Genomic DNA, 10,251 nt, shown 5'->3' on the forward strand with positions numbered 1-10,251 from the left:
CTGTAAAGCGCCATGTGCCTCTCTGGCTCTGGAGAGCAATAAATAACCCGGCCAGATCTTCTCCCCATCTCCGGGGGAGCGCTTGGAGGGGCCCGTAAATAACCAGGGTGCAGCTGGCGCACCGCCTGGAAGCCGGCGTCGGTGCGGAGGTTTTCATGTGGAGCTGGCCAGCAGCCTCTCTCCGCTTCCCTCGGAGCACTTCTGAGGCTCCCCTCCTTTGCTTCAATCTCCCGGCCCGCAGCTAGAGGCATCAGTTGAACGGCCTCGTTGCAGCTTGGCTGTCTGCTTTGCATCGTTCGGATGATTTAAACAAGCCCCCCCCAGGCAGATCAATAAAGGAGACCTGAAGAGGAAAATTAATGGGCTTAGCTTCTTTAGGAGGTAGGCAGAAAGCTCGAACAGCTTGTTGTTTTCCCTCGGGCTTGCTGTTCCCCTTGGAAATATCCGGCCTCCTGTGTGCAGAGGGGATGCTCTGTGTCCCCACCGAGTGCCCCTTGCTTGCAAGGCTGGGACTGTTGAATTTTTGACCTTTTCTCCCACCCGTCGCTCTGCCGCCAGGCTCGTAGAGGTGTGAGCAAGAGCAAGGTACAAATAAAAACCCTTTCACGAGAGGGTTAGACAGCGATCCCTCCCCGCCGGTATCAAGCGGGGTTCAGTCTCTGCTTTCCGGGTGTTGGTGGTTTCAGAACTCCCCAGCGCTCCGGTTGCTCATCCGCTCGTTTGGGGGTAGCTCAGCCCTCAGCCCGGCGTTTCTCTTTGCTGATCACTCTTAGGGTACGTCTAAACTACATGGCGCCGTCGACGGAGCCATGTAGATTTGTTTGTTCGGCAAAGGGAAATGAAGCCGCGATTTAAATAATCGCAGCTTCATTTAAATGTAAATGGCTGCCGCGCTCTGCCGATCAGCTGTTTGTCGGCAGATCGGGGCAGTCTGGATGCTCCCTTGCCAACATGAAAGCCCTTTATCGACCTCCCCGGTAAACCTCATCCTACGAGGCATAACAGGGAGGTCGATAAAGGGCTTTCAGGTCGGCGCAGGAGCGTCCAGACTAGCGCGCTGAGCCGACAAACAGCTGATTAGCTGTTTGTCGGCTCAGCGCAGCAGCCATTTAAATTTGAATGAAGCTGCGATTATTTAAATCGCGGCTTCATTTCCCTTTGCCGATCAGCCTAATCTACATGGCTCCATCGACGGAGCCATGTAGTTTAGACACACCCTGCGTGTGCAACGGCCCATCCATTTTTTGAACGGGGCTCTGCTGGCCTCCAGGCTGTGCGGAGTGGCCTCCTGTCACTCTCACGGCCTCCCCCTGTCCGACCCAGCAAGCGGGGTCCTCGATCTCTGTGGTTTAGGAGGCATCGTTTCTGCCTGGTGGGAGGAATCAGACTGGGTAGTGTCCTCTGTTAGCTGTGCAATTGTATGCGAGGAATAGGATCCACCAAATCTGGAAGCCCAAATACTGCCAGGTGGGTGCTGTTTATATAGCTCAGGGAAGGCCGCTCTCTCCTCCCGGCTTCCCCCTGGCCTGAGGGAGCTGCAGGATACTAGTCGAATTTAGCAGCGTGCAGAACTGGCCCCTACAAAGGAGCTCAGAGTATGGTTAGGAAGAACTCACGGAGGTTCTTCCTCCCTGCTTTGCACCACTGCTGCCGCCTGTGCAAAACGCTACCACTGGTGAGCAAGAGGAGAATTCCGACTTGCACCCGGTTTCGCTCCCTCTGCATAAAATTCCAGCCAAAATTGTGCGTGGGGTCCCGAAAAGGGCCTGGGAATTCAGCAGTAGGGCACGCCGTGTCCCCCGCAGCTCTGTGGCCAAGGTGGTCCGTTCCCAGGGTATGTCTACACTAGAAAGTTAGTTCGAACTAACGGACGTTAGTTCGAACTAACTTTCCTATGCGCTACACTAGCGCTCCGCTAGTTCGAATTTGAATCGAACTAGCGGAGCGCTTAGTTCGAACTAGGTAAACCTCATTTTACGAGGACTAACGCCTAGTTCGAACTAGCTAGTTCGAACTAAGGGCTGTGTAGCCCTTTAGTTCGAACTAGTGGGAGGCTAGCCCTCCCCAGGTTTCCCTGGTGGCCACTCTGGCCAACACCAGGGAAACTCTATGCCCCCCTCCCGGCCCCGGACCCCTTAAAGGGGCACGGGCTGGCTACGGTGCCCGTGCCAGGTGCAAGCCTGCCAGCACCCAGCTAGCAGACCCTGCACCTGGCACGGCACAGAGCCACCCACCCGATGCCCCCCAGCCCACCCCCTCTTGCCGGGACCAGGCTGGCGGCTCCCAGGAGCTTGCCCTGGACCGCAAGAGGCGGGCACCTTCCTGGGCTAGTGCGGACATCGTGGACCTCGTCCACGATCTCCGCACTAGGCACAGGAAAGTGGCCGTCTAGGGCAGGAGAGCTGCCAGCCTGGCCACCCAGGACCAGGTGTGCATGAAAATCAAGGGGGTCCACTGAGACCCCCGACACTGAGCCCTGAGCTTACAATGGCCGTCCTGGGTCAGACCAAAGGTCCATCTAGCCCAGTAGCCTGTCTGCCAACAGCGGCCAACCCTAGGGACCCTGGAGGGGATGGACCGAAGACAATGACCAAGCCATTTGTCTCGTGCCATCCCTCTCCAGCCTTCCACAAACTTTGGGCAGGGATACCACTCCTACCCTCTGGCTAATAGGACTCCATGGACCCAACCTCCATCACTTTATCTCACTTCCCTTTCAACTCTGTTCTAGTTCTAGCCTTCACAGCCTCCTGCAGCAAGGAGTTCCACAGGTTAACTATTTGCTTTGTCAAGAACAACAACTTTCTCTTACTAGTTTCAAGCCTGCTACCCATTCCTTTCCTTTGGTGTCCTCTAGTCCTTCTTTATGGGAACTCAGGAAGAACTTTTCTGAATGCACCCTCTCCACCCAACCCCTGCTTTTAGAGACCTCTATCCTGTCCCCCCTCCGTCTCCTCTTTTCTAAGCTGAACAGTCCCAGTCTCTGTAGCCTCTCTTCATCTGGGACCTGTTCCCAACCCCTGATCATGTTAGTTGCCCTCCCCTCTCCCAGCCTTTCTCTTCCCCTCTCCCACCTCCTTTTCCCAGTCTCCCCCAGTTTTGTTCAATAAAGACAGAGTCAATGTTGGAAGAAACGTTATCTTTATTTTGTACATCAATAAGAAGGGGGGCTAGGGAAGGGCAAGTGGAAGGAGGTGAGGGAGGAATGGGGTACGAGCCCCCGATGGGGAGGACTGGGCTGGCTCTGCGGGCTTCTGGGGGTGGAAGCTCTCCTGCAGCCCCCCAATTACTCCCTCTCCCCAGATGGCAGCCTGCGGCAAGTGCAGCCGGGCTGATGGCCGAGTGGTGTGATGTGCCCAGTGTGGGCACTCAGGGCACTCCAAGCCAGAACTTCTTTGCAAGCGGGGCACCCCTTAGAACTGTGTGTCCGGGGTGGGGGTCGGGACCCTTTAAGCGCAGCCCTCGGCTAGCCTGAGACAGCATCTCCATGCTCTAAGTCCTCCTTTTATGCCCTGCCGGCACTGCTTCCGGCCATCATTAAGCCCTGTTCAGAGTCCACTCAATGTGGACTTACTAGTTCGAACTAGCAAAACGCTAGTTCGAACTAGTTTTTAGTTCTAGATGCGTTAGTTCGAACTAGCTTAGTTCGAATTAACTAATTCGAACTAAGTTAGTTCGAACTAGCGCTGTAGTGTAGACGTACCCCCAGACAGCTGGTGTCCCGGGTGTGTAGCCACGCCAGTGATGGGCGGTCACGTAAACCCGGCGGGAGCATCTCAGACTTGGGAGCTGGGTGTCAAACTGGAATCTCCCTGGTTTGTCATCGGCGCACAGCGCCCTGCGGGAATGGTAAAGACTCGTAGAGCCGCTGTCATGGACACTGAACAAGGGTCTTCATTAGGCTAAGAGAAAGGGGGTTATCCCCAATGCCACTTCAAACCGTCAGTCTGGAACACACACCCATCCCCGCCCTCTCCCGGCCCGGCTTCATGGGGTAGGTATCAGGCAAAATAGAGAGTCTTGCAACAAAGCCACTACTGGCTAGAAACCAGGCCCATCCTTACCCAGAGGCAGAATGTGCAGCTGTGTAGGGTGCCTGAAAATTAGGGGCTGTCCTGGGTCTTAAAGTCCACCCACTCACCGCGTCTGTCCCTGTTCTGTGAGTCTGCTTCCTCCAGAGCAGATCTTAAAAGCGACAAAGCCGGCCAGACCCATGGGCAGCGCACGGACCCTGCAAAAGAGCCAGGCCAGGGGTCATGAAGCTATTTCCAGGTGCGTGTCAAGCCCAACCGGGTGCGTCGACAGGAGCTGAGTTTAAAACGGTTTCACTAGTGCATGGCTGAAGGTTATAAAATCACAGCTCTAAAAAATCGTTCCCCCCTCCTCCCCGGCTGCGGTTGGGCACAGGGGCACCTGGGTCATTATCCTGCGAAGGGCCCCATAAACTCTAAGGACGGCCCTGCTGGGAACGCCCATGAGGTTCACACTCAGCCGTGCTGCCTTCAGACCTGGGGGGGAGGTGGGGGGAGTGCACACAAGAGGGGGATTTCTAGCTCGGAGCGCTGCCAGACCAGCTGTTCTCCCAGTGCGGGGAGCCTGCGTTCTGCTCGCTGGGCTGCTGCGGGGTTCATGGAGGCTGCTGAGCGGGGCTCACGGCTTTGCATGACGCCCGGCTCCGCTCTGGAGGCAGCGCCTGTGCAGTGCTCCTCCGATTCTCTGGAATTGCTCCTTCAGAGACACCCCCGCCCCCCCCGGTTTAGTTCTCTAAGGCAGAGATCAGCTATTTCCTCTCTCTGCAGAAAGGCTGCGATTTATCAGTGGCGTTTCCAGACACCTCCGTTCTACGGCCCGCCCCCGCATGGAAGCCTATGATCTGTCATTCCACACCCTTCCTTTCCTGGAAACAGGCCAGAGCCATGAAAGCTTCCCCCCCCCCCCCGCCTCCTCCATGGAAATCTCTTCCAGAGACTCTGTAGTCCCGTGAGGACGCAGGTTCCCATCTGCCTGAGTTCACGGGTGACGTGAGTTTGCTGGGTCTCCTGCTGGCTTGTTGCCGACAGGGCGTCTGTCCTTGGCTTTTCCTCATCTCGCTAGTCTACACCATCTCCCTGGCTGCTCTCAGCTGGTCACCTGGCCTTACCTACCCCCTGCACACCACCGATCCGAAAACCACCCCGCCTCTGCCAATCTGCCCCCTTCCGTCCCACTGGACCTCCCCAACTCATTGACGTCACCACTCGACGGGTCGTCCCGTCATCAGGTCTGACCTGCCGGCCACAGAACCTCCCCTGCCCACTCTGGTCACAGAGCCCTGGTCTCTTGGCTTGTCTCTGCCCCAGTGGCCGTTGAGGACAGGAAGCTCTGATCTCCAGCCACCAGACATGACCTTCCCTTAGCTCCGGCCAATCCCCTGGGAAACATCAGAGCTATGTGGCGGCGGCGGCTTGGTATGGCGAGGGCGCTTCCAAAAGGGGGCTCGAAAGGAAGAGGGGAGTAGAGCAGCTGGGGTGGTTGGGCACTCTGCTCACGAAAGGGGGTCCCAGAGCCCCCGAGCCCCAAAAGCATGTGGCTCTGGCCAGCAGAGCCTGTGATGAGCCTTGGTTCCCACAACCCATGGGGGGTGTCTCCAGGGACGCTGCCCAATATTCCAGCCCAATGAACCGCCTGCGGGCCCCTAGGTTCCTTCGAGCGGCGGCTTGCTGCTCAGCGAATGGCATTGGCTGGCTGTTAAATGGCCGGGGAATAGTCATCAAGGAGCAATTTCTTTCTCCCAGACTCATCACCCTGTTGGCAGGAACCGGGCGAGCGGCGGGAGGAGAGCACCCTCCCCCATCGCCTCTCTGCTCCACGCCGGTGACGCATGGCTAATGATGGGAGCAGGGACAAACTCCGTAAGGATGCTGGTGGCCGCGTTTGTTTCCTCCACGGATCCCAGCTTGCTGATTGCCAGTGCTGAGGGGAAGCGAAGGGGATCCAGCCCCTTCCTTCTTCAGCACCCCCCGAAAGATCCAGAGCTCTGAAAGCGGGGAGGGGGGAATTCACCAGGGCGCGGCGGGTAGCTAGTGATGGTTTTCCTTAGGGGGCAGCTGGCTTTGTCGCTGCACCAGGCTCCAGGCTAGTTGCTTCGTCTCGCTGCTGAGGGGGAAACGTCCCGGCACCGTGAGTCCCAGATGGATCCAGGAGAAAGGCAGCCCCACACGCAGCCCCGCTCAGCCACTGCGCCGAGAGCCCGGCACACACGGGGCAGGGAGGGGCCGGAGCCAGGAGCCCAGGTCGGGAGCTCAGCTCATGAGGCTCTTCCCACCCCAGGGCTGTAGGATCGAAAGCCCCGCAAGTGACTTCTGCCTGCCCGGGCAATCCCCACGCCGGCTGCCTGGCAAGCCAACGGACGGGCGGCGGGGGAAGCCCCCGGGGAGTAGGCCTCAAAGCCAGTCTCCAGCTGGGAACCCCACAAGGGCTGGGAACGGCTGGAGCTGGGCTGCACCATCCTTAGCCCTTCCCCCGCCAACGACAAGGCAGGATCTTGTGCCCTTTCCTCCCTGCACCCTGGCAAGATGGGAGGTTGGGTCGGCAGGGGGCTTTGAGGTGATCGCTGGGCACGGGGAGGACCCGGCCGGGGCGGGGAGGGCGAGCTCTCTGCAGGCATCCGTCGGGAGCTGGGGAGCTGGGTCGCAGCTGCCTGGGCTCCAGCCGGCCACAGACCCAGCTACGGTTCGGCGTGGCCAGCACTGGCCTGCCCTGTCCGTGAGGCCGATGGGTCTGATTGTGCCTCGTGTTCAGAGGCCGGGGGTCATGCATTGCGGGGGGGCCTCCAGGGGGTGCACCGACTCTCCCCCCAAACGCCCTGGACCCTGGGGGAACCCCCGGCCTTCAGAAACAGCCTGGGCAGCAGGTCCTCTGCCTGCCTCCCCTCTTCCCTTGCGGGACATGCACGTGGGAGGCGGGCGGCGCTGTGGGGGGCCTGACCCAGCAGGCACCCGAGTCTGGCTGCAGGCTCAGGCTCTTTGAGATGAGGAGGGGCTCAGTCGCCGGGTCAGGCAGGCTCCGGCAGGATGGGAAGGGCGCTCCACGGTTCCTAGACCCCTCCGTGGCGAATCCCTTCACAATTCAGACGCACGGGGGGATTTGTGAAGAGTCTCCCTGGGGCGGGCCCGGGCTGGGCCCAGCTCTTCGGGGGGAGCCGGGGCTGCTTGTCAGTGGCCTTTCTGCGTCTGACTATTTCATCCGCTCCGTGGGCCGGGAGACCCCAGGGGAATCCGGGGTATTGATCACAAGGAGCCATCGATTGGCCCTTCCGACGCAGGGACGTGCAGCCGCTCGACCGGCCCCGCTCCTTGACATTTGGTGACATTTCCTGGCTGCTGCGTGTGGCGGGCCGGGTGCCGACTGTTCCCGCACATGGCAGTGGCGCAGGATAACGGGGGCGCTTTGGAGGCGCAGCCCCAGCCAGGAGCGGCGGGACGCTGCGGTTCATGGCCTGGAAGGCGCAGCAGCAGGTCCTTGCTTGTTCTAGGGTTCGGGGTCGTGCTCCGACATCTACAGCGGCCTAACCTGCTCCTGGCCCTGGGGCCAAGCTGCCTCATTTTGCACATGGAGCGAAAAGCCCTTCCTGTCCTTATGCCCCTCAGCCCTGACTCTGCAGGTGCGCCGAAGCTGGAGAAAACGGTGGCTGTGGGGTGCCTCCTGCCCTCCACAGCTGTGTGGCGGCGGTCAGAGGTGCTGGGGACAGGAGGAGGAGCAGAGGCAGAAAAAGGAGGGGGGAGGGAGGGAATGACGCCTGGGGGGAGGGGCCTTGGGATCGAGTGGGGGTGGAGCACCCTGGGGTGAAGCTGAAAGTCAGTGCCTGCCCTTATCCCCATTTTACAGGTGGAGAAACTGAGGCAGAGATGAAGGAACTTGCCTGAGATCACACAATACGTCAGTGGCAGAGCTCACAGGTACTTCTGACTCCCAGTCCTGTGCCTCATGCACTGGGGAAGGCTGCCTCCTTTCAGACAATCATTCAAATACTAATGTAGAAGTGGGAAAAACAAAGCCAGCCGTGGAATGGACAAAGATACAGTGTTAGGGCCTGACCCCCCAGTCCTCTGGAATCAGTCACAAGGCTCCCAGGGATGGATTGGATCCTGCCTGAGAGGAGAAGCAGGGATACGTCAAGGGGCTGCGGGACCATTTGGTAGGGGGCTCTGAGTGAGCGAGGTCAGCGTAGGCTCCGGAAGGCCATGCAAGTTTCTGCTGTGAGTATCGATCTTATTACAGCACAAATCCGGCCGCTCTGCATGTGATTGAGCTGGGCTTCGGGGCAGGTGTTTTTTTCAAAAGTAGGGTTCCTGTCATGACAACATAAGACTGGCCATATTGGGTCAGACCAAGGTCACTAGCCCATCTTCCTACAGTGGCCAATGCCAGGGGCTTCAAACAAGAGGGCAATTATTGAGTGATCTATCCCCTACCGTCCAATCCCAGTCAAAGGTGTAGGGACACACAGAGCATGGAGCTGTATCGCTGACCCTCCAGGCTAACAGCCACAGATGCACTTATCCTCCAGGAACTTCTCTACTTCTTTTTTGAACCCTGTTATGCTTTGACCTTTGCAACATCCCCCAGCAAGGAGTTCCACTGGTTGACTGTGCATTGTGTGAAGAAAAACTTCCTTTGGTCTGTTTGAATCCTGCTGCCTATTCATTTCATAGGTAAGCCCTGACTCTTGTGTAATGTGATGTGTGTGTGAATGTCACAGTTTCCTGTTCATTTTCCTCCACATCAGTCATGATTTCATAGACCTCTGTCATATCCCCTCTTAGCCATCTCTTTTCCAAGCTGAAAACTCCCACCATTTTCAATATCTCCTTGTATAGAAGCTGTTCCATACCCCAAATTGTTTTTTGTGTATTGCCCTTCTCTGGACTTTTTCCAATTCTATTTTACTTGTTTGAGTTGGGGTGACCAGGACTGTATGCAGAGTTGAAAGTGTGGGCATATTATGGATGTATAGCGTGGTATCAGGATATTTTGGTTTTATTATCTATCCCTTTCCTAATGGTTCATAACATTCTGTAGTCCTGTGGCACCTTAGAGACTAATATATATAGTATCATGAGCTTTTGTGGGCAAAACCCACTTCTTCAGATGAGCCGGAGTGGAAAGAAAAGGGAACCCAGAATTTAGAACAGAAAAAGAAGGGAGAGAGAGAAAAAAAGCACCTGTCAATTATAGTGCCGGTGCTAATGAGGCTAATTGAGTGGGCTGGAAGTGTCCTTTTTTTAGCTTTTGATGTTGGATGTAACAAAAGCAGGTTTTATAATGGGCCATCCAGTTCAAGTCTTTGTTCAGGCCCATAGACACTGTCTAATTTGCATATGCAGGCCAATTCCGCACTCCCTCTCTGTAATTGGTCAGTGACATTCCTTTGGAGAAGAATGGCTGCTTTTAAATCCATGGTTTGAGTGCCCAGGCAGGTTACAATGTCCCCCTACAGATTTATGTGTGTTCCCATCTCTGAAATACCGTTCGCGCGTGTGACCGGCAGTGCATACTGAGCAGGTGTTTTCAGAGAACTGTCTACGATGAAGGAGAGAGCTCTCTCTTCAGCGGTAACAGCTATTGCACACCCCATCAGTTTGTATGTACAGTTGGGATGATGTTTTCTAATGGCCATTACTTTGCACTTATCAGCTCATCCGCTCTTTCATTGCCCAGCCGCTTGGCTTTGTGAGATCTCTGTGTAACTCTCTGCAGGCTGCTTTGGATTGAACTATCTTCAGGAACTTAATGGCAGCTAAAATTTTGCCACCACCCGGTGTACCCCTTGTGACAGCCCCCCCCCCCTCCCTTCCGGCCCCTGACATGTGTATGAAATTGTTTTATGCATACAAATATGCATAACTCAAAGCTGCTTTGGACAAAATACCTCATGTAACCTGTCAATTGTAATGTCACACTCTGCCGGGTCTGTATCTCTTATTTTGGTGCGTGTATCATTCTTGTGTGTAAAGTTAGCAACATGGGGTAGGGAACGGTTTATGGTTTTAAATGTGCAAGTGGAAGCCACCAAGGGTGTTACCCTCAACGTCTGGGTAATCACCTGTAAGCAGCCTCCTTTGTCCTTTAAGTCTAAGCAATGGTTGGACATAGGAACATAAGAACATAAGAACGGCCGTACTGGGTCAGACCAAAGGTCCATCTAGCCCAGTATCCTGTCTGCCGACAGTGGCCAGCACCAGGTGCCCCAGAGCGGGTGGACCGAAGACA

Source organism: Pelodiscus sinensis, chromosome 10 (assembly GCF_052426305.1).
Source record: "Pelodiscus sinensis isolate ZL-2025 chromosome 10, ASM5242630v1, whole genome shotgun sequence".
Lineage (NCBI taxonomy): Eukaryota > Metazoa > Chordata > Testudines > Trionychidae > Pelodiscus > Pelodiscus sinensis.